Source organism: Lampetra fluviatilis, chromosome 72 (assembly GCF_964198595.1).
Source record: "Lampetra fluviatilis chromosome 72, kcLamFluv1.1, whole genome shotgun sequence".
Taxonomy (NCBI): domain Eukaryota; kingdom Metazoa; phylum Chordata; class Hyperoartia; order Petromyzontiformes; family Petromyzontidae; genus Lampetra; species Lampetra fluviatilis.
The window spans coordinates 1,778,037-1,802,139 of record NC_136346.1 but is presented as its reverse complement, the minus strand read 5'-3'; positions in this window follow the sequence as shown (position 1 = coordinate 1,802,139).

Genomic DNA, 24,103 nt, shown 5'->3' with positions numbered 1-24,103 from the left:
GAGAGAACCTCTCTGGCCGCTGGTTGTATAACCCCTCCCCCACCCCCGCAAGCTAACGACACAACTCCCGGCTCTAAAAATAATTATTAATTTTACAAGGAGACAACGCACACACAACACGCACACGAATAAGACTTTCAAAAAGTTATCTTTGTGTTTCGAAAAGGGTTGCAATTTCAAGTTGGTACGTTCAATATCAACTGATCGTGCAAAACAGTTGCTGCCGTCGAGTTACATGAATAATACATGTTTTAGTCATTTATTTTCGTTAATTGCATAATCTTGCCGATGAATCTATTGACGTATACTTTTGCCTTTGCATATTAGAGTGTCATATGTTTGTTTAGAATTAAAATTGCTTAACACCAAGTGTTCGAGTGCTTCTTTCCCAGTCCATGCAAAACTGTCTTATTCATAAGAACTGTAACCTGCGTTGAGATGAATTTGGAGACCTAACATAACATAAACACACTAAGATAATCAATACATGTTTAATCAAAGATAATCGGTTATCCCGATTGATACAACTCTGGATAACGAAACTAAGCCTAGTTATCATAACTGTACACATTAACATAATCGCAAGCATTCGCATAAATTAATACAATTATCTCCGTGATTATCATAATTTATACATATAAGTATATACATTAGCATAATGTATGCGAATTACACATTTTTTGAAATTTTATTAATTTTTATTATTTTTATCAAAATTTCATAATCCGGCATTTACAACATAATGGTGGCATCGTACGGGATCTCTCGCAGACAGTGTTTTGCATGGATGAAGGAACGAATCACTACGTGTTAACCAGAGTATTGTGATCCAACATTGCCTTGTGATTGTAAACGGGCGTAAAACATAAAAAAGCACTTTGAGGTTAAACTCCAGAATAGCAGGTTGGAACAAATACAGTGGGATTAAGAAAACATCATATCGAACCGATTGCATCCTGTGATAAACTGTGTTAGGGATACGCACTCTGAATTGAAAAATAACAGAATAGCTCGAGTCAAACTGACTACATTCTGTGATACAATTGTTGTATATGCACTCTGAAAGGGAATGTCAGAGTAACTCCTGCCACACTTGAGATGCTAGGATTAGGAGGAATTTTTGAATGGATTGCAGAATACTGGGAACTCGTATTAAAACGTACAGGCAGTTCTGCTACAGAACAGACAAGGCAGATAGACATATGGGAAGGGAGCTGTATCGATGACACTAACACGCCTCGAGGGAAACTAATTGACTGGATAAAATGTGACGAAGGCGGACACGATGTAAAAACTGCAGAAAAAGCAGGACAGGACTCATGCCTTCTCATACAGGCATACAGACAGAGGTTGTGTAATGAGGAAAAATGCGGAAAGGAAACGGGAGAGAACCCGTCTCTAATAAACAAGGTAAAATGTCCCCACACCATCGCAAGGGAGGAGAAATCAGTGTCCGCGACACCAGAGAAACTCACAGACGTTGATCCGCAGAATAAATATGAAAGTAAGAGTACACAACACTCTTAGGTACGTGGACATAGTCCAGGGACAGATCGCACAAAAATTATGGGTATCGATCAAAATATCCTTGACAAAGAAAATCCCTCACAATTCGAGAGAAGGGATGGAGAGATACGGAGGAAAATAAAAAAAACTGGGACTGACAACCCCGAAGCTAGAGTGAGGCAAAATGTAAAAATAAAGTCGCCAGGATATGCTCCACTAAGGGCAGAGGCAAAAACTGCAGGGAATTGGCAACACGCCCGACACAGCACAGATCAAAGTGACAGCTCGTCTGACGATGGCTCGTCTGACGACGACCAACTATCCGAATACTCTTTCAACAGTAAAACCCTTAAATTGATGGACAAAGCTCTCATCAGAATTCCCGATTTTGACCCACACAATAAGAACAGGGACATACACACCCACATCGCAACAGTAGAAGAGGAGGCAATGATCAGAGGTCTGAGGAGACGGGATGAGAAAGCGAGTCTGCTGAAAAGAAGTTTACATGGACAATCTATACCAGGGGTCCTCAAACTACGGCCCGCGGGCCACATGCGGCCCACCGAGGGCATTTATCCGGCCCATGGTCACTAATTGGGCTGTGCTTGTGAGCACTAATTGGGCTGCGCTGGTGAGCACTAATTGGGCTGCGCTGGTGAGCACTCATTGGGCTGCGATCTGTGAACAAAACTGCAGGTGTAATTAACTTTTTAATGGCACCCGCACCAGTGTGAGCCTGGGGTAAAAGCGGAGTTCCCCCAGACTGCATTGATGGGCAGTGCAGTCTGTATGTCTCTGTGTGGGCAAAGTTATTGCTGGTACTGTATATTGTTTCTGTAGCGCTGTATATATATTGGTATTTTACTAATAGCAATTTTGACTCCCTAGGACACAATGATGTCAAGAAAGAGAAAAATTTACTCGGAGTGTAGGATATTCAAAAAACAGTGGACTTATGATTACTTTTTCATGCAGTACAAGGAAAGAGCTGTGTGTCTGATATGCCAGAATATAGTGTCTGTGTTCAAAGAATACAATTTACGTCGACACTATGAAACTCAACTTAAAGATAAATATGATTGTTTGGTCGGAGAAGTGAGAAAAGATAAAATATTAAAACTGAAAAATACATTAACAACTCAGCAAAATACTTTTGTGAAGCAGAAGCAGCTAAATATTTCATCACTGCGAGCAAGTTTTCAAGTTGCCAAGCTAATAGTGTGCACTGGCAGACCATTCGTTGAGGGAGAATTTGTTAAAGAATGCCTTCTTTCTGTTGCCAAAGAGATGTGTCCAGAGAAGGCCGATTTATTTAGTACAGTGAATCTTTCAGGACCTACAATTACACGGAGGATTGAAGAAATGGGAGACAATTTCCATCAGCATTTGCAAAACTCCACAAAAAACTTTCCTATTTTTCCTTGGCACTCGACGAAAGCAATGATGTTCGTGATTCTGCACAACTTCTAATTTTTATTCGTGGGACGAATGACTATTTCAAAGTCACAGAAGAGCTTGCTGCACTGCAAAGCATCAAAGGAACAACTACATGAGAGAATATCTATGCAAAGGTTTGCCAAACTGTGAATGGTTTGGAGCTGAACTGGGCTAAACTAGCCAGTGTGACAACTGATGGTGCTCCTAGCATGGTGGGGTCTAAGAAAGGAGTAATTGCTCGCATTAACCAAGAGATGGACAAACATAACCATTCTCGTCCAATAGCCATACACTGCCTCATCCACCAACAAGCGCTGTGTAGTAAATCACTGAAGTGGGGCTCTGTTAACTCATTAGATCTCATGCACTAAACCACAGACAATTTCAGGAATTTCTGTCTGAACTAAATGTTGACTATGAAGATGTTCTGTACCACACAGACGTCCGTTGGCTGAGTCGAGGGAGAGTTTTGAAACGTTTCCATGACTTACTTCCACAGATTACAGCTTTTCTGTTTTCAAAAAACAAAGAAGTACCAGAGCTCAATGATGCAGAATGGAAATGGCACCTTGCCTTTCTGACAAATGTAACAGAGCTACTCAACAGTTTCAATGTGCAACTTCAAGGAAAGGGGAAGCTCATCTGTGATATGCAATCACATGTCAAAGCATTTGAAGTAAAATTAGGCCTCCTCATCAAACAAGTGAAGGAGGAAAACTTCTGCCATCTCCCCACAACTCAAAATCTGTTAGCGGAAAAACCATTGGTTGCATTCCCAAACAAAACATGTGTGGATTCACTGGAAAAATTGCAAAAGGAGTTCCAATTTAGATTTAAAGAGCTTCATCTCCATGAACAGGACATACAGCTTTTCCGTAACCCATTTTCTATTGACATTGAAAATGTGGATACAATTTACCAAATAGAACTGGCTGAACTGCAGAATTGTGACTCTCTGAAAGACGCATTCAAGTCAAGCAGCCTTCATAATTTCTATGCATTTCTCCCCTCTGAGACATATCCTCATCTCAGGAAGCATGCACTCAAAATGGCAACCATCTTTGGCAGCGCTTATGTCTGTGAACAAACTTTTTCCAGAATGAAACATTTGAAATCTCCAACCAGATCTAGACTAACGGATGCACACTTGCATCACTTGTTACGACTAGCAGTGACAAATATGGAACCGGACATTGACCATTGTTGTATATGTTGGGTATGAAAATTTTGATGTGTTGTATGCGTGCATGGGTGAAATTATTATGTTGTATATGTGGGTTATGAATATTCAGTGAAAATAATAGTAATCAAATGAAATTTGGCCAAATGTGTAATTATCCGGAAATATGTTAATTTATGTAATTATGCACATTTAATTATGCCAATTCGAGAGGTAATTGTAGTAATTATGCGAGTGGGTGTAATTATGATAATGCAAGTCGTTATGATAACCAGACCCCGCCTCGGTGACGAGGGTGGGTTATCGATCGGAATAAGGCAATTAATCGTATGCAGTTATGCAGGTGTGGTGTAAGTATGCAAGATTAACTTAGATTAACTCGGCATCGTTGTCTAGGTTCGTCTCATTCTCGCTTATAATTTTTAGGTCCCCGGTTCACCCCGTTATCGCTTTAACATTTATTGAGTATGTATTAGTGTTTTTATTAAGGTCACCAAGTTCAGATCTCAACGCAGAAGCAGATCTTATGCATAGACTTCAGGAAAGAATCACACAACCACTTCTGTATTAATCAATTTATTACTAATTCAACCTCAACTATGATATAGTATGCGAACTCTCAATCCCGGAACGTCAACATGGCATCAATACAGTATCATCAATGATTGTCTGATTTCACTTTGACAACGGCACATGGATCCCGCATAACGCGATGGTTGTTAGTGAGAGAGAGAGTCGTTAAAACATGCAAATACTATGCTAAGAAAAACCTTAACTTTAATGAATGATTACTCAATATTATTCACGCAGTACCGTACTCCTTATTGATAGGATGCGAGTACGTGCGGCGATTATGACTGAAAGACACTTGAAAGATTATACGGCGATAAAAAAACACAATCAAAAACAGTTCTTATTCTTAAAGGCACCAATCTCAACAGATACATCGGCAGGTTATCTGACAACAGAATGGCTCGGCGTAAAGGCCTGCGACGGCGCTCCTTTTCCGAAGATCGTTATCTTATACAGAGTTTACTAATTGGGGACCAGATCACCTGTTAAGGATCTGGTGGGCCACCACTCCCCACGTGAGCGTTGCTCGGCGGAAGGAGGTGCCAAGAATCAATTCGTATTGATGGATCTGTTGGGAATTTATGCGATTAAGAGTACAGCCCACTAAATATTAAAGATAAAATTACGAATACTCTTATAAACGACGGATGGCCATCACTCGGTCGTTGGGATGCCTTCACAGCCACGGACGGCTTATGGGTTCGAGTGGGTTTGAGTGGTAAGAGTTGTCTTCAATAGTCAGTGTTCGGAGTCGGTTCTTTATGTCAAACAGACGCCTGGTGGTCGTGTGGTGAGGGGGCGGTGCGCGTCATACGTATTAGTCGCTCCTCTGTCGCCGTGGGGAATTTGGTTTGGATGCTCGGTCGGTAGGTGGCGCCCACAGCTCGCTCCTGGCGTGCAGTGTTGGGTCGTCACCTCGTCGCCAAACCGCGACGCTGGCGGCCAGCAGAGGGACCTCCGACTCGGCAGAGGTTGGCCCACGCGGCCGAGTTGAGCTGTCAAGCGGGTCTTGCCCGCCTGCAGAGGAGACGGGGAGCCGCTTGAGTCGAGCCCCGAGAGCCGGCTGAACTCGGCTGAGTCCCAGAAGCTGAAGAGTCGAGCCGACCCGTTGGTCGCAGCTCGCCCTTGAGTCGACCCGCTCGGTCAACTCCTGAGCCGACCCACTGGTCGAGCTCGGCTGGTGAGTTGACCCTTCTGGTCGAACTGAAGATGAGTCGAGCCGACCCTTCCGGTCGAGCTCGCACCTGAGTCGACCCGTTGGTCGCACTCGTGATGAGTTGACTCTCCTGGTCGAACTGAAGATGAGTCGAGCCGACCCTTCCGGTCGAGCTCGCTCCTGAGTCGACCCGTTGGTCGCACTCGTGATGAGTTGACTCTCCTGGTCGAACTGGTTTCCAATGCTCAGGGTCCTTTCTTTTATGCCGAAAAATCCTTTTGGGTCCTGCCCACAAGGCGGGGTTTCTTTCGATTTTTGCTGTGTCAGGATCTGTCCGTAGGTAGGTGTGTCCATGTGTGTGTCCGTACGTCCGTGTCCTTGTGTGCATCACCCACGGTATATTCCGTTGTCATACTCCCTCCATAAAATCCATGAGCAAACAATCAGATGTTACAAATTGCCTCGAAGTCGTCTCTCTGTCTGGGTGCAATATTATCTCTTGTCTGGCCTTCTTCATGAACCAAAACACAGACGTTACAAATCGTCTCACAGGTGCCTCTGTCCGTGTTGCACGACCTGGAGGGAGGGGCACACTCCCTCCGACCCTCACAGACGCACACAGACATGGTTAAAAAGTTTTAAATTAACATTTGTCCCTTACCATTTCCCAGTTATGATTCTGTATGTAACCTAAGGTGTGTCGTTTCCCATCGTGGTGCTTGACCCAAGTGGAGGTGCCTCCCCGAGCACATACACACTCCCATCCCGCGCTGCGGGGTTACAAAGACGGCCGGGATCTCCCTTTCTCTCCGACCCTGGGTTTAACATCGCTCTTTTATTATGTATTTTATTTCGACCTGGTGGTGATTTATCCCGCTATCCTGGCTTTTCATAAGTTTTACTTTTGTCTTTTCATGCATAGGCTTATTATTATTAATTTATTTCCGATATCTTAGGTTAAGGGGTAAGTTTCTTGATCCTAGGAATTCGTATTCCTTGGTGTCTGCATGGTTATATAAGCGGAATATAGTTGACGGTGAATAGCGTTAACATTGATGTTATGTACGATATTATGTATTGTGATGTCTTTAACTTAACTTGTTGGTCGGCTTTACTGACATGAAGTTGCATTTCATAGCCTCGCAGTCTTTGCCTCACTCTGTCTCTGCTCGCCGTTGTTGTTGCTGTCCAGCTGACGCCGTTAACTCAAGGCCTCATTAATTTCCGTCACTCCTTGTAGGTGAGGGCGGTTGTACCTTGGAGTCAGTTCTGGTTTTTGTCTGCTTGCTTTTTCTGATGTCCCCTGACCCCGGGAGTTATTATTCCTACTTTTATGGCCTGTCGAAGCCCGACTCGCTGTTGCTGGGCTGGTGTCGCTGGGTTGGTGTCGTTCCCGGCTTTTGCTTACGTTTGCAGTTCGCCGCGCTCTTATTGTTCATACCCTCTTCAACCTTATATCGACTATTCGCTCCTGTCTGGGTGCGATTCAATTTTGACTTAGGAAGGTTCTGATTGTCATATGCTTTGGGTCGAGTTGTATATTAAAGTATGGAAATAACATTTCATATTGACTTAATGATGGTGATGGTTCAGTAGGCGTAACTTGTGGCCTGGTTTAATTGGAGTGGGTGTGAATATCGATAACTTTAGCCTATCCTGTTGTTAAATTCCGACTTTAACGTTACTTTAATAGCAATACAGAATAATTGAGCTTTTCGTCTTAACTAGGCGAACGCGACGTTCTGGTGACCCCTGCAGCCTTGCTATTCAGCTGAGTCTGCATCCTTGATATACAACGCTCTTATTCGTCTCACTGTGGCCATCCAACCTTCTGCTCTGGGAGTGTTATTCTTAATTTCAGGTCAAAGGCCCCCTCACGGTTCAGCCGTGCAGGGTTGTTAATCAGCTCCCTCCCCTGTGCACACAGCGTTGCTGACCCACTTCATTTGACCACTCACCCTGGATTTAATAATTTAATTCCTTAAAACCATGCAGGATGGTTGGCTTTTTGCCTTAATTATGTCTGGCTGACTCTCCCACTGTCTCTGCCGCCTGCACGGGTGACATATGCCCGTTCATCAGGCCCCCTCCTTCCTTGAAGCAAGGTTGCAAATTCTGCCATCCTAGCCCTCCTCCAGTCCATTACTTAGTGACACCTGGTGTTTTGCAGTCTGCTGTGCTTTGGTGTGTTTTCATTCATTATATAAAAACAAGTAAAAAGATAATATATAAAAATATCATCAAATATTATTAATATCAATTTTGGAAGAAGGCTAATACACAACATTCCGCCCTTTTAAAAATGGCCAGTGGTCAAATGGCCACGGGTTATTTTTAAAAAAAATGTATACCCTTCTTCCATCATGAACCATCGATTGTCCTCAAGTTTTGCTGCTATTTCCTTACAACGCGCGCGTACGTGTCACAACTTAACATGGTTATATGTGACAAGAGAGAGAAGAAAAAAAAAATATTCTAAAGGAAGGTAAAACGATAAGGGAGGGAGAAATTATTCTATTGACTACGTGTTATAGGAGATATCGTTAAAAGATAGTTTCTACGGTTATTCTTGGGTGGCATCATCAGGCCTTGGCTCCCTTCTAGCTTGGCAAGGTACGTTAGCAGGAGCGTGAGCAGGAGGAGGGCTGCCATTCCCTGGAAAACATGTTACACATTATTGTAGTGTGATATGCCCATTAGTTTAGTCCCCCCCCCCTTTTTCCCACCTTTATTCCTCATCTTGCTCCACCAGCACAGGGTACGGTTTGATTTGGTTGATGTGCACCCACTTGTATTGCTGCTCTCTTCCTGTCTTTGTGATTTTTAGCTGATATACGACTGGGGACATTTTGTCAACAACCTCGTGTGGTCCTGTCCAGGAAGGTAGGAATTTCCTGCACTTCTGTTTTCTTTTCTCGTAATTGAGGTACCACACCTGGTCTCCTAGCTGGTATTCTGCGTGGCTGGCTTTTTGGTCATAGTATGCTTTGCTCCCCTGAGCCTCTACTTGCAACTGGTCCCTGACCATAGCGAATGTGCTCTGTAGGTGACTATTGAGTCCCGTCAGGTATTCAGTTGGCGTCATTGCCGTCGGGGTCTCGTCCTCCGCTGGGACATATAACAGGTGTACTGGGAGGGTCATTAGCCTCCCTGTCATGATCTCAAAGGGTGTCCTGCCTGTAGCTCGGTTGGGTGTGGCTCGCATGGCCATCAAGACTAGGGGTAGTTTCGTATCCCAGTCGCGGCCCGTGGTAGACACATATTTCTTTAGGAGGCTCACGATGGTCCTGTTGGCTCTTTCCACCTGTCCTGAGGATTGTCGATGGTATGCGACATGTAATTGTCTTTTTACTCCCAACATCTTCCACACTTCTGTGATGACCTCGGCTGTGAAGTGGCTTCCTTTGTCTGAATCGATCGTTGACGGTAGGCCCCATCTACTGAATATTTGGTTGATCAGTAGGATAGCGGTCGTTTCCGCGGTGTTGTTGGGTGCTGGTAAACACTCTGTCCATTTAGAGAATGCACAGGTCACAGTTAGCATGTACTTGTTCCCTTTGGTTGATCGGTTGACAGGTCCTATCCAGTCGATTTGTAGGTTGGACCAAGGATAATCTGTTCCCCTCCTCTGTAGGGGTGCCCTATGCTGTGAGGTCGTTGGCTGGTACTTACAACACACGAGACAGTTGGACACATGTTTGTGTATGTCTTCCCCCATTTTTGGCCAGTAGGCCACCTGTCGCAGCATATGTCCCGTATTCACCTCGCATCGGTGGCCGCTGCACGGTTCATTGTGGGCGTGTTGTAACATTATTTCTCGATATTGAGAGGGGACTACCCATCTAGGTCGACCGTCTTTTTCGTTTGTGTATACCAGTAGCCCTTTTCGCATTGAGAACCTTTTGATTTGGCTATGCATGATCTCGAGCTCTTTATTGTCATTCAAGTTGTCAGTAGTGATTGGTTTTCCTGCTGGATCTTGGATATGATCGGCGAGTGTCTTTAGTGTTTCGTCCTCTTGTTGCATTCTGATCAGGTCTTCGGAAGGCTGGGCACTGTTCAATTGGTCTCTGGTTCCAGCTTCTGCCGGGTTCTTCCCACTTCTTGTGACCAGTCTTATCACGGCGATGTCTTGGTTCGTCGACTCTTGTTGTCCGTCTCTGTTGGTTTGGTCTTCTAGCTTCCACGGGGTGCCTTCCAGGCTTCCCTCCTTTGCTATGGCATCTGCTTGGTCGTTCCCAGTTTTCTCTTGACCAGGTATCTTGGAGTGCCCTTTGACTTTCTTCCAAAATATCTTCATATCCTTGTTCTGAACCATCTTATCTATGGCCTCGAATAGTTCTCGATGGTGAATTGGTTTATTCCTATGGTTCTTCATCCCGTTTTTTTTCCATATGGGTAGGTGGTGCAGGAAGCTGTGCTGTACGTAGTTGGAATCAGTGCACACCACCATGGTCCGTATTTGGTTATCGGATGCCATTTGGACAGCGATGTGTACCCCGACCAACTCTGCATACTGGTTTGACTTTGGTCCCAGCTGAAATCCCTCTTGAATCCCTGTGAGTGGGCCAGTTTCCCAAATGACTCCTGACCCAGCGTGAAGCTTGTTCTCCCTCATCTGGGAGCATCCATCGATGTATACCACTGGTAGGTCGGCACATATCTCCTTCCTGAAGGGCAGGTACCTGTTGTCCTCCGGAGGTATCTTTTCGTCCTCTGCTTCTACGCTGTCAAAGGTACAATCATGTAAATCGGCAAGACCTTGGGCCATTGGACTTTTCTTGTTTTTTGCGTATTTCACTGTGATTGGTAGGCCTTGGAGTGTCAGTGCCCAGCTGGCTATTCGGCTGCTGGTGACGCGGCCCTCTCGAATCTTCTTACTGTTGAGGTATGCCAAGGATTCATGATTCGTTTCCAGGATGATCTTCTCTCCGTTCAACAAGTTCCGAAAATGTTGTATGGCCCAGATGTTTCCAAATATCGCCTTCTCACACTCGGAGAACTTCATCTCCACTCCCCGGAGGGCTTTGCTGGCATAGGCAATAACTCGTTTCTCTGCTTCCTGTCTCTGGTACAGTACCGAGCTGATACTATGATCTGAGTATGCGGTCTCCAGGTAGTATTCTTTCCCTTTCTCTGGGTATGCTAGGCAGGATGCCTCTGTGATCTGTCGTTTTAATTCTTTTTCTGCGGCTTCCTGTTCCTGTCCCCACTCCCATGGTTCGTCTTTTTGCAGTAGTTTGACTAAGGGTCGAACGATTCCTGCGTAGTCGTCCACGAACTGTCGAAGGTAGTTGCAAATCCCTAAGAAGCTCCGAAGGGTCGTGACTGTGGTGGGCGATTTGAGTGCGAGGAGGGCTTCAAGTCTTTTGGTTTGGGGTAACAGTCCCTCAGTGCCGACCTGGAGCCCGAGGTAGTCCACCCTCTTGCGTGCCCACTGTCCTTTTTGTATTGAAATCTTTGCGCCTGCTTCCTTTAACTGCTCGAGGGTATGCTGGAGGCTCTCGAGGTGTTCTTCCCAGGAGGAGTCCTTGACCAGTATATCGTCGACATAGACGATGGTACCTCGCTCTTTTGCGTCGTCCATTGCCTTGTGTAGGAATATGTTAAAGTCCGCAGGTGAATTTGAGTATCCAAATGGACATCGGTTCCAAGTATACTGTATTCCATTGAATGTAAATGCCAACTTGTATTGATCCGCTTCTTTCACGGGCATGGTCCAGAAGCCATTTGATAGATCCATGGTGGTGAGAATTTTTGCGCCTTTTATTTGGTTGAGATTCTGGTCGATTTCTGCCATTGGCCATCGAGATAGGGGAACCGTTTTGTTGAGTTGCCTATAGTCGATGGTGAGTCGCCACTTGCCTGTGGGTTTCAATACAGGCCAAATCGGTGAGTTGTAGGTTGAGTTGCATTCTCGAATTATATTCTTCTTGAGTAGGTTCTCCAAGGTTTCTTGGATTGATTCGTAGGCAGCCAGTGGAATCTTGTATTGTTTCACATATACCGCTGGCGCTCCTTCCAGTGTGGGAATAGATACCACGTGTAGGTCGGTTTTGCCGCAATCATAGGGGTCTTCTGAGAACAGGAAGTGGTATTTGTGGAGCAGTTGACGAAGCTCATTTCGTTGAGTGTCGTTCTCGAGGGCGTCTGCTGCTTCAATTTGTTGTTCGATTTGTTCTTCTATTATGGAGACTCCTTGTTCTGGGTCTGGGTCCAAGGCCTTCGTGGTTTCGGGCGGCTCGGTTGAAAGTTCCTTTTGCGTTACTATCGGTTGAGTTGCCTTGGCTTCATCCGAGGGTAATACGCTCTTGCCCTCGTGTTCTCCTTCATCAGTTTGCAGTTCGTCGGTTTGGCCTCCAGGGGGCGGTATATACTCCATGAGGGGACGGTCATTTGGTGATACTGACTCTAAGTCGGCTTCCTTTCGGTCTTCTCTCAGTCTGTTAGTCATTAGCTGAGTGATCCGAACTCCTGCTGGGAGCTCGTCTTCGTTCCTGGTTGTCGTTGATAGGTCGTTGAGCTCTTGTGTTATCACTTGGATTCCCGTGGAGTCTCTCATAACGTCTTCATCTTCTGAGTCCCTTTGTTGCTCCGGCATTGACTGTGCCCAAATTTGTCGGGATTCAAGGTTCATAATGGGTTTCAGGCGATTCAGTAGTTCTATCCCAATGATCAACTCTTTTCCGGGGCTCCGTACGACATATAGGGGATGGTTCATGTTGATTTTGTTGAACGTCAACTTCGTCATAACTTTGCCCAATGGTCGCATGTGGGTCCCTTCACATCCTGAGTAGGTAAGGTTACTTGGCATCATCTGTAGTGTTTCATTCTTCCTCTGGAGGGCAGTCTGGAGTTCGTCAAATAATTCTCTGGATATCATGGATATTTCTGCTCCAGTATCACAAAGGCCCTGGCTGGTCAGGGTATCTTGCAGTATTACTTCCACGTGGACTCGTCCGACTGGTCCTACAGGAATCAATTCCCCCAGATGGTACCCTTTTCCCTCTGGTACCACTTCGGTGATTGCTTCGGGGCTTCTTGTCTTCCCTACGTTCACTTGGGCTACCTTTGCTCTGGGTGTGTCCTCCTCCTGTGTGGGTATAGTTGGTATTCTTCCCTTCGCTATTTGCATGGGAGTCTTCATCCTCCCTAGGAGCTCTTTTTCCATCCTAATGTGGTGAGCATATCGATTCCTGTTAGCTAACGGTGGTCTATGCTCTATTGTTAGTGGAGGCGGCAGTGGGGGACGATATGGTGACTGGTTTGGTGGGCGTCGGCCTCCGCGGGGTAGGTATGGCCCGTCACTCGCTCTTCCTCCTCCATAATTCCAGCCTCCGCCCTCTCCTGCATTCCATGGTGGTGGCGGCTGTGGGTGCCAGGTTCCCCTTGACTCGTCCCTCCCCCCACGTGGAACGTTGTTCAGCGTGTTGTAGACGGGTGTTGATTCTATTGGGTTAGGCGCCCTCTCCTGGGGGAATTCATGTCCACCCCGTGTGGCGCTAATATTATTCCTTGGAGATTCGCTTCCCTCCAGATCGAGGCATTCTTTATCTCTGGTGACGATGTGGGTTTTGGCTATGCTAGTGGTTTTCCGTCCGTTCACCCAGGCCGTGTGGGCCTTGCTTTCAATCTGGCGTAGGGAGGCAGTCTCGGGGTCCAACATCATTCCTACTATTCTCACTATTTCAGGTCTCAATGATTGAAAGAACATCACTTTTAAAACTGTCTTATCTCCCTGGACATTGTCCCCGTCCCCTGCGTAATATGCTTTCTTAAGGCGTAGGAGATAATCTCGTGGGTCTTCGTCTACACGCTGGGTCATCAACTTTGCCGCGTTCAATCCTTCGGATAGTGTGGAGTATTCCCCAAATCTCTTAACTACTGCTCGGCTCAATTGTTTAAAGTCACTCTTCACCCTATTTGGCAGGGAGGCTACCCATGGTCTGGCGGGTTCATGTAGGCTCCTTGATAATAAACATGCCTTTTCTGCTGATTTACCCAGACCCCGGATCTTAGCCTCCTGTTCTACTGTAGCTATGTAAGTGTGTATGTCCCTGTTCTTGTTATGTGGATCGAAGTAGGGAATTCTCACGAGTGCTTTGTCCATTAGTTTTAGTGTCTTACTGTTAAAAGTGTGTTGTTCGTCATCAGTGGTGTCGGTTCCTGAGGAGTGCTCCCTTGAGCTACCCTTGTCTCTACTATCACTGTTGTCATGTTTCCCATGTCTGTGTCGTGATCTCCCTCTGTCCGAGGATTCGTATCTGTCCCGTTGCTTGTGTCTCTTGTTTTCCTTACGTGGGTCTTGTGATTCGTGCTTGTGGGTTGGTGTGCGTGGTCTCCTTGAGCGGTGTCTATGTGGTGAGTGTTTTTGTCCTTGACCTTCATGCTGCCTACTACGTGTGTGGTGCCTGCTAGGTGAGGTGTTGTATTTATGTTTGTCTCGTGCTTCATGGTTATCGGGATTCCTGTCTCTGTCATCTGTGGTGCGGGTGGTTTTGCGTGGGTGATTTTTACGGGTCATGCGTCCCTCTGGTGAGCTTTCTCTGTTACCCCTGTCGTGTTGATAATGTTTACGTGAGGTGCGTCTCTCTGGTGAGCTGTGTCTGTCATCTGCATCATGTCGGTCATGTTTGCGTGAGGTGTGTCTCTCTGGTGAGCTGTGTCTGTCATGTTTACGTGAGGTGCGTCTCTCTGGTGAGCTGTGTCTGTCATCTGCATCATGTCGGTCATGTTTGCGTGAGGTGTGTCTCTCTGGTGAGCTGTGTCTGTCATGTTTACGTGAGGTGCGTCTCTCTGGTGAGCTGTGCCTGTCATCTGTGTCGTGTTGGTCGTGTTTGTGCGAGGTGCGTTTCTCTGGTGAGCTGTCTCTGTCATCTGCATCATGTCGGTCATACTTGCGTAGCGTGCGTCTGCCTGGTGTGCTGTTTAGGTCATGTTTCCCGTCTTGCACCAGCTCCGCCCTTTTCCGCCCTATCATTACAGTGTATCCTGATGACTTAGGGTTAATTATTTGTCTCTCTCTAACGTTGGGGTGGTCGGCCTCATGTTTTCCCGTTTGTATTACTATTTCCTCTTCTCTCTCCTCGATTTGCGAGGGTGTTACTTCATCAATATTGCTTTGCACAGTAGCCATACTCATTGTGGGATCTGGCCCTGGGCTACGTCCACGTGGCTCGGAGTGTGGTAAATTGTTACTCCCGTATGTGTTCTGTGTATCAACGTCTGGGTGTTTCACTGGTGCATTTAGTGCGGATTCTTTCTCTCTCATGAGGGCGTGCAGATTCTTTACCTGCTCCATTAAGGACAGTTTCTCTTGTCTTTCCCTTTCAAATTTTTCCTCATTCCATAATCTTTCTCTGTCTGTCTGTGCGAGGAGATACGAGTCTACCCTCGCTATTTCTGCAATTTTTACGTCACGTTTGGCTTTGCCACATTTCATCACGTCCTTAAGTAGTTTCCTTCTATGGGCTTTAACATCTTCTGTATGGCACCCTTCCCATATATCTCTCTGCTCCGTCTGCTGGCTAGCAGTCCGTCCAGTACGTTTTAACACAAATTCCCGATATTGTTTTTCCATAGATTCCATCTCCTCCTCAGAGGTCCACTCTGTATCAGTGTTATGCGTTGGTGTGTCAACCTCAGAACGTTGTGGATCCTGCGCCATCTCTATTACGTAGTGTGGTTAATAGACTTAAGAGTGTATCTTAATTCTAACATCTCATGTGCGGCGTGAGTTACTCTAGAATTCCCCTTCAGCGCACATATAAACAATTGTATCACAGGATGCGTCAGTTCAACTCGAGCAAATAATCTCAGCCCAGCTGTCTTTGTTATACTCTGCTACTCTGGTATTTCCCTTCAGAGCGCGTTTTGTTTTGTTTTACGCCCGTTTACAATCACAAAGCAACGTTAGTTCACAACACTTTGATTAACACAACAATGATTCGTTCCTGAATTCATGCACAAACTGTCTGCGAGAAATCCCGGACCCGAGCCCCCATTATGTTGTATATGTTGGGTATGAAAATTTGGATGTGTTGTATGCGTGCATGGGTGAAATTATTATGTTGTATATGTGGGTTATGAATATTCAGTGAAAATAATAGTAATCAAATGAAATTTGGCCAAATGTGTAATTATCCGGAAATATGTTAATTTATGTAATTATGCACATTTAATTATGCCAATTCGAGAGGTAATTGTAGTAATTATGCGAGTGGGTGTAATTATGATAATGCAAGTCGTTATGATAACCAGACCCCGCCTCGGTGACGAGGGTGGGTTATCGATCGGAATAAGGCAATTAATCGTATGCAGTTATGCAGGTGTGGTGTAAGTATGCAAGATTAACTTAGATTAACTCGGCATCGTTGTCTAGGTTCGTCTCATTCTCGCTTATATTTTTAGGTCCCCGGTTCACCCCGTTATCGCTTTAACATTTATTGAGTATGTGTTAGTGTGTTTATTAAGGTCACCAAGTTCAGATCTCAACGCAGAAGCAGATCTTATGCATAGACTTCAGGAAAGAATCACACAACCACTTCTGTATTAATCAATTTATTACTAATTCAACCTCAACTATGATATAGTATGCGAACTCTCAATCCCGGAACGTCAACACGGCATCAATACAGTATCATCAATGATTGTCTGATTTCACTTTGACAACGGCACATGGATCCCGCATAACGCGATGGTTGTTAGTGAGAGAGAGAGTCGTTAAAACATGCAAATACTATGCTAAGAAAAACCTTAACTTTAATGAATGATTACTCAATATTATTCACGCAGTACCGTACTCCTTATTGATAGGATGCGAGTACGTGCGGCGATTATGACTGAAAGACACTTGAAAGATTATACGGCGATAAAAAAACACAATCAAAAACAGTTCTTATTCTTAAAGGCACCAATCTCAACAGATACATTGGCAGGTTATCTGACAACAGAATGGCTCGGCGTAAAGGCCTGCGACGGCGCTCCTTTTCCGAAGATCGTTATCTTATACAGAGTTTACTAATTGGGGACCAGATCACCTGTTAAGGATCTGGTGGGCCACCACTCCCCACGTGAGCGTTGCTCGGCGGAAGGAGGTGCCAAGAATCAATTCGTATTGATGGATCTGTTGGGAATTTATGCGATTAAGAGTACAGCCCACTAAATATTAAAGATAAAATTACGAATACTCTTATAAACGACGGATGGCCATCACTCGGTCGTTGGGATGCCTTCACAGCCACGGACGGCTTATGGGTTCGAGTGGGTTTGAGTGGTAAGAGTTGTCTTCAATAGTCAGTGTTCGGAGTCGGTTCTTTATGTCAAACAGACGCCTGGTGGTCGTGTGGTGAGGGGGCGGTGCGCGTCATACGTATTAGTCGCTCCTCTGTCGCCGTGGGGAATTTGGTTTGGATGCTCGGTCGGTAGGTGGCGCCCACAGCTCGCTCCTGGCGTGCAGTGTTGGGTCGTCACCTCGTCGCCAAACCGCGACGCTGGCGGCCAGCAGAGGGACCTCCGACTCGGCAGAGGTTGGCCCACGCGGCCGAGTTGAGCTGTCAAGCGGGTCTTGCCCGCCTGCAGAGGAGACGGGGAGCCGCTTGAGTCGAGCCCCGAGAGCCGGCTGAACTCGGCTGAGTCCCAGAAGCTGAAGAGTCGAGCCGACCCGTTGGTTGCAGCTCGCCCTTGAGTCGACCCGCTCGGTCAACTCCTGAGCCGACCCACTGGTCGAGCTCGGCTGGTGAGTTGACCCTTCTGGTCGAACTGAAGATGAGTCGAGCCGACCCTTCCGGTCGAGCTCGCTCCTGAGTCGACCCGTTGGTCGCACTCGTGATGAGTTGACTCTCCTGGTCGAACTGAAGATGAGTCGAGCCGACCCTTCCGGTCGAGCTCGCTCCTGAGTCGACCCGTTGGTCGCACTCGTGATGAGTTGACTCTCCTGGTCGAACTGGTTTCCAATGCTCAGGGTCCTTTCTTTTATGCCGAAAAATCCTTTTGGGTCCTGCCCACAAGGCGGGGTTTCTTTCGATTTTTGCTGTGTCAGGATCTGTCCGTAGGTAGGTGTGTCCATGTGTGTGTCCGTACGTCCATGTCCTTGTGTGCATCACCCACGGTATATTCCGTTGTCATACTCCCTCCATAAAATCCATGAGCAAACAATCAGATGTTACAAATTGCCTCGAAGTCGTCTCTCTGTCTGGGTGCAATATTATCTCTTGTCTGGCCTTCTTCATGAACCAAAACACAGACGTTACAAATCGTCTCACAGGCGCCTCTGTCCGTGTTGCACGACCTGGAGGGAGGGGCACACTCCCTCCGACCCTCACAGACGCACACAGACATGGTTAAAAAGTTTTAAATTAACATTTGTCCCTTACCATTTCCCAGTTATGATTCTGTATGTAACCTAAGGTGTGTCTTTTCCCATCGTGGTGCTTGACCCAAGTGGAGGTGCCTCCCCGAGCACATACACACTCCCATCCCGCGCTGCGGGGATACAAAGACGGCCGGGATCTCCCTTTCTCTCCGACCCTGGGTTTAACATCGCTCTTTTATTATGTATTTTATTTCGACCTGGTGGTGATTTATCCCGCTATCCTGGCTTTTCATAAGTTTTACTTTTGTCTTTTCATGCATAGGCTTATTATTATTAATTTATTTCCGATATCTTAGGTTAAGGGGTAAGTTTCTTGATCCTAGGAATTCGTATTCCTTGGTGTCTGCATGGTTATATAAGCGGAATATAGTTGACGGTGAATAGCGTTAACATTGATGTTATGTACGATATTATGTATTGTGATGTCTTTAACTTAACTTGTTGGTCGGCTTTACTGACATGAAGTTGCATTTCATAGCCTCGCAGTCTTTGCCTCACTCTGTCTCTGCTCGCCGTTGTTGTTGCTGTCCAGCTGACGCCGTTAACTCAAGGCCTCATTAATTTCCGTCACTCCTTGTAGGTGAGGGCGGTTGAACCTTGGAGTCAGTTCTGGTTTTTGTCTGCTTGCTTTTTCTGATGTCCCCTGACCCCGGGAGTTATTATTCCTACTTTTATGGCCTGTCGAAGCCCGACTCGCTGTTGCTGGGCTGGTGTCGCTGGGTTGGTGTCGTTCCCGGCTTTTGCTTACGTTTGCAGTTCGCTGCGCTCTTATTGTTCATACCCTCTTCAACCTTATATCGACTATTCGCTCCTGTCTGGGTGCGATTAAATTTTGACTTAGGAAGGTTCTGATTGTCATATGCTTTGGGTCGAGTTGTATATTAAAGTATGGAAATAACATTTCATATTGACTTAATGATGGTGATGGTTCAGTAGGCGTAACTTGTGGCCTGGTTTAATTGGAGTGGGTGTGAATATCGATAACTTTAGCCTATCTTGTTGTTAAATTCCGACTTTAACGTTACTTTAATAGCAATACAGAATAATTGAGCTTTTCGTCTTAACTAGGCGAACGCGAACTTCTGGTGACCCCTGCAGCCTTGCTATTCAGCTGAGTCTGCATCCTTGATATACAACGCTCTTATTCGTCTCACTGTGGCCATCCAACCTTCTGCTCTGGGAGTGTTATTCTTAATTTCAGGTCAAAGGCCCCCTCACGGTTCAGCCGTGCAGGGTTGTTAATCAGCTCCCTCCCCTGTGCACACAGCGTTGCTGACCCACTTCATTTGACCACTCACCCTGGATTTAATAATTTAATTCCTTAAAACCATGCAGGATGGTTGGCTTTTTGCCTTAATTATGTCTGGCTGACTCTCCCACTGTCTCTGCCGCCTGCACGGGTGACATATGCCCGTTCATCAGGCCCCCTCCTTCCTTGAAGCAAGGTTGCAAATTCTGCCATCCTAGCCCTCCTCCAGTCCATTACTTAGTGACACCTGGTGTTTTGCAGTCTGCTGTGCTTTGGTGTGTTTTCATTCATTATATAAAAACAAGTAAAAAGATAATATATAAAAATATCATCAAATATTATTAATATCAATTTTGGAAGAAGGCTAATACACAACACCATCTCATTAGCTAAAAGCAGGCCCATAGTTCCCATTGAAATACTGGCAAGTTTGTTGATTTAACTTTACTTGTTCTTCATTTTAAATATTGTATTTGTTCCCGTTTTGTTTCTTCACTTCAAAATAAGATATATGCAGTGTGCATAGGAATTTGTTCATAGTTTTTTTTAACTATAGTCCGGCCCTCCAACGGTCTGAGGGACAGTGAACTGGCCCCCTGTTTAAAAAGTTTGAGGACCCCTGATCTATACCATGGATAGAGTCGCTACCATACCAGGTTAGGAATGATTTCAAACAACTGAGCCTGGCAGTGATTCGGAAGTTTGGAGAATATTCGACACTCGCTGAGGGGGTTTATGCTGTAAAATCGATGACCCAGGGCATGGACCAGGACCCACGTGACTACCTTTTACAATAAAAAAAAAACGTATTATGCAGGCGATGTGAATCAGTATCACGAAGGGGACCATATGTTAAAAATTATGTTTTTTGAATCCTTGAGCCCAGAGATTACAGAAAGTGTGAGAATGGTTTTGAACCCAGAAACAGCCTCCTTATACCGCATAAAGAGCAAGGCGTACATGGCATGGTTATATAGAGCTAACAATCATAATTCGGATCTAGAACACAGGGAGAGGGATAATGAACCCAGCCTCTCAGAGAGAAATAAAAACCATCAAGCTGCCCACAATACAGAGAGGAGCAAACACGCACGCACATATGGCAAAATAACACAGAGAGAGATTGGCACACAGATTGGAGCACGGGGCTAAACATAGGAATCGCAGGATGTGGAGGTCCAGAGCAGAACCATATCAGCACCCCATGCCCCGACACACGCAAGGTCAAAATTACACACACAGATGGCAAGGTAACAATCCAGGAAAAAGGTGGTACACAAATTGGAGAAGCACGGGGCCAAAAATGTACGAGAATCGCAGGATGTGGAGGTTAAGAGCAGAACCATATCAGCACCCCATGCCACGACCCACGCAAGGTCAAAAGTACACACCCCGATGGCGAGATAACCATATAGAGGGAAAGTGGCACACAGACTGCGGAGGCACAAAGGCAAACCTTCATGAGAATCGCAGGATGGGAGGTCAAACACAATCGGTCCAATTCCGACCGATTCCCCCACCGGCTATACCAGGAGGGAATAGAGAAACAGATAATAAGGAAAAACAAACTGGCTTACATGAGACCCAAAATGCGGCCCAAATACGTGATGAACCACCCACAGTAATTGAGAGCGAGCTGCCCATATGCGCCCCACCCGCTGAGTTGAAGCTAAATCATGGCCCCATTGGAAAATGCAAGCAGGCTGCGAGTGACAGGGCGGGCAAATACCGCCACGATCGGGAAACATTAAATGCATACGATGCGGTAGAAAACGCAAGCATTTCTCCAGTAAATGATGTGCCGATCGAACGCAAAAACATGACTGCAGAGTTGTTTCTTTTTTTGTTTGCATTTTAACTACTTGTGTTGTGGTTATTGCAAACATGATGCCTTGTATAAAGGTGTCAGTTTTGTACCAGTTTAAAGGGGAAAAACCTACTACTATATTTTGCCACTGGTAAAGGAGGTCTCATAGTGTAAATGCTTACCCCGAGCTCTCAGTACTCTGATAGTGCACTGTTTTTGAGTTGTACGCCTTTTGGTGTCATCTGGTCCAACACTAATGGAGACTCGGCTCTAAAGAAAGCTGTCTCGGGTGTGGACCAATCAACTTCAAGGACAGTGCATATCATTATCATCATCAGAGTTGTTTCTTTTTTGTTTGCATTTTGACTACTTGTGTTGTGGTTATTGCAAACATGATGCCTTGTATAAAGGTGTCAGTTTTGTACCAGTTTAAAGGGTATAAACCAACTACTATATTTTGCCACTGGTAAAGAAGGTCTCATAGTGTATACAAGAGGTTATTTACGTGGCGATGGGCAAGCAAAGTGGGGTCTGAACTGGAAAGGAATTCCATCCCCGGACACAAGCACGTCAGTTGTGTTAATGGGGAGATTAGGGAGAGAGAGATTAGGAAGAGAGATTAGCATGAAATGAGCTTCCATCGCCGCATAAGTGTTAATGGGAGATTAGCACTATGTTAATGGGAGAGATTAGGCAGGGAGATTAGGGGGATTAGTAAGTTAATGTCATGTCTATGTGTAACACAAGCTGCGGCTCTGCCAACTGCGCTGTGAGACAAGCGCGTCCAATCAAAGAGAACCACCGCAACAGTGGTCGCGCCAGTGAGACACAAAGCCCATCACACAGCCAGAACCCATCGATACAACGAGGAGAAGAGAGCAGAGGTGGCCATGTTAGTCAGACCCCAGCCCGTCAATGCAGAGGCACCTAACAGGGCAATGCAACTCAGAGAGTCGGAGGTAACAGCCAAACGGCAGGGAAGAATGGAAGCACCACAGCAAGTTACGACTTTGCTTGGTTAATAACGTCCTTCCAATGATTGCTCAGCTTATACCCATCTTCTCGGTTGAAATTGTCTCCGTGTTTATATATCTGGATGGCTTCATGGACAAATCTTTGATGGTAGCCCGAAAGTTTGCAGAGTACTTTGGTCTCGGAAAAAACAATATTGTGCGACGGTTCTGGCTGTGTGATGGGCTTTCTGTCTCACTGGCGCCACCACCGTTGCGGTGGTTCTCTTGTGTGGACGCGCTTGCCTCACAGTGCAGTTGGCAGCGCCGCAGCTTGTGTTACACATAGACATGACATTAACATACTAATCCCCCTAATCTCCCTGCCTAATCTCTCCCATCAACATAGTGCTGATCTCCCATTAACACTGCTGTTGTGCGCATATGCGTGGTTGATACTCTTATATGGCGACAGAAGCTCATTTCATGCTAATCTCTCTCCCTAATTTCCCCCATTAACACAACTGACGTTCTTGCATCCGGGGATGGAATTCTTTTCCATCTCAGACCAGGCTTGCTTGCCCAGAGCCACATAAATTACCTCTTGTTGTAACAGCTTTCTCGCTGGTTCAGCAGTTCCACTGCTGGATTATTTTTTCTGCTTGTGTTGTGATCGAAACGTCGTGATTATATATATATATATATTTTTCTACCTACGTGACTTCACCAAATGAACCAAAGAGTATCGTTTAGTTTAAAGTTTAACATCCACCGAACCAGCATGGCAGTTGCGCAACTTAACAAAACCTGGTGCGTTATAACTGTTTGGGATAGCAGCGAGCCTGGCCACCTTTGCCTCTTCAATGTCAATGGTTACACACCACACAGGTACTGATGTAAGAATGAACTCGCTGAGCGGGAAGCCCAGAACTGGTTTATTCTGTCACTGAAAACTGACATCAAATCTGGCAGGGAATAGAAACTCAAGTCGCCCGGGATCGGAGTGCAGTAGCACTTAGCACTGCGCCGCCGATCCACGTGTCTAAAATATTACGTTACCATAATGAACACACCAAGTTTGTGGCTTCATTCCAATACGTATTCATTTACGTGCAACTGTATTAACCAGTCACTGCTCTGTTACTTTAACAATGACCGCACAGCTTATCATAAGAAGTATTTATACTGCAGGATGAATCCCATGACCAATAAAGCTATATTTCACAGATGTCCGGTAGGGGCACAGGGTAAGAACGTTACAACAACAACCAATACACAACCACTACAGGAGTACAAAGTAGAATACAGGTAAACACATCACTAAAACACATACAAATTCAACTAAACCATCTCCATCCTACCAAGCAATGCCCAGTGAGGTACTAACTCAGTTTTCAGAAGCGACCTGGCCACAAACATTAGCTCAACAAAGTGGCTTATCATGTGGAAATGTATACCAGCCAATTACTCCAAACGCATGTTTGTAAATGTGGAGGGAAAAACCGGAGGACGCGGACAAAAATCCACACAACCACGGTGGAGAATATGCAATCTCTAAATATACAGCAGGGTTGGGATCGAACCCAGGTCCTCCTGCATAGTAGGCGAAGCAGTTAACATCTCGCCAACGTGGCGCCCATAACGCAGCTGTCGTCCGACTTGGTAAGAAAAATCGTACGACGATAAATCCGTCCGGTACAGCGTCTTGAGATGCAGTTGAAGTCAATCCCTACGTCGATACCAATTTGGGATCACGCATGCACACCTACACACACGTGTGTAGGTGTGTGTGTACACGACTGTATACTTGTGTGAACCGCGGAGCTGTTCATGGGAATCCACTCACCCTGTACCCCGTTCACCCAGAGC